Source organism: Sturnira hondurensis, unplaced genomic scaffold, assembly GCF_014824575.4.
Source record: "Sturnira hondurensis isolate 20B ecotype Veracruz unplaced genomic scaffold, ASM1482457v3 Scaffold0010476, whole genome shotgun sequence".
Taxonomy (NCBI): Eukaryota; Metazoa; Chordata; class Mammalia; order Chiroptera; family Phyllostomidae; genus Sturnira; species Sturnira hondurensis.
In genome coordinates, this window is record NW_028083107.1 from 501,241 (window position 1) to 502,522 (window position 1,282).

General features: G+C 34.4%; 1 pseudogene; it reads left to right on the forward strand.

Annotated features, from left to right (window-relative positions):
* Positions 1-798: 798 nt before the first annotated feature.
* LOC118996011 (uncharacterized) lies at positions 799-933 on the forward strand (annotated as a pseudogene).
* Positions 934-1,282: the final 349 nt, after the last annotated feature.

A 1,282-nucleotide genomic window follows, 5' to 3' on the forward strand; every position in this document is an offset into this window, starting at 1 on the left:
TCTTTCATCCCACACTTTTATTTTTATTTATTCTCCTTTTTTACTTTATTTTTTTCCATCCAAAACTTTAATTTTCCCAGAGTCTGATTTTTGTTCCTCAGTCTCATTATTCCCTTTCCCTCTATCATTTCAAAATCACTTCCCATTACTCTAGACAACTTTTAAACTTGTCTTTGTTTCTTTTACCATGTTATTCCTATACCACCTATGTTAATTTTAGCTTATTAGTTGTTTATAGTACTGTGGTGGATATTTCTTTCCAATTTGGATCCTATGATTTTATATTATTTTATTTGTTAGATTTTATTTATTTATCATTAGAGGGGAAGGGAAGGAGAGAGGGAGAGAAATATGAATGTATGGTTGCCTTTTGTGAGTCCCCTGCTGTGGCCTGCAACCCAGGCATGTGCCCTGACTGGGAATCAAACCACAATCCTTTGGTTCACAGGCCTGTGCTCAATCCACTGAGCTACACCAGCCAGTGCTGATTTTATTAAAAATTTATTATTTATTCTTCCTTTTTCTTTATATCTCTCACTTTATTTTATTTTATATTATTTTAATTTCTGTTTAAACCAATACTATACACTTCCCTTCTCATTCTCCATTCCACATTCTTTATTCCCTTTTTTATTCATGTTACTTTTAACATGAATAAAATGTTACTTTTACTTTCTCTCTTTGCATTGCTCCAAATCCCAACTCTTATTAGTATACCTCCCTCCACCATCTCAAAATCATTTTTCTTTTAGTAGGTCATCTAATATCCACTCTCCTTTTTATAATATTCTTAATCTCATACTTTCTCAGCCTTTTGGATAAGATCAAGTGTAGTATCTGTTCTTATCATTTTAATATAATAGTCTTAATCTCTTTATACCTTATTAATAATGGTTAATTTGATGCTGATAGTGGGACTTGGGAGGACTTATTTTTATAGGTGTGGGTTTGTTTTCTGGGCTTTGTGATTTTCTTCTGGTAGCACCTGCACAACAGCACAAAAGATGTGGTGGGCAGAGTGGCTCTCAGTCAAACAGATGGAGGAAGGAGCCACCAAAGAAAGATCTAACAACAGTCAAAATCCAAATACATCCAGATCAATATAAATGGCATGAAGGGCATCCAAGAGCATCTAGTTCAGGTGATCAAGGAGACTGTAGCACTGAACCTCATAGGCTTCCTACCATAGGAGTTCATACCACAAAGTCAGGGAGCCAAAAAAGATCAATTTAAGAAGCAGAATAAAACAAGTAGAGTCTCACAAATAATGGAAAGACAAAGA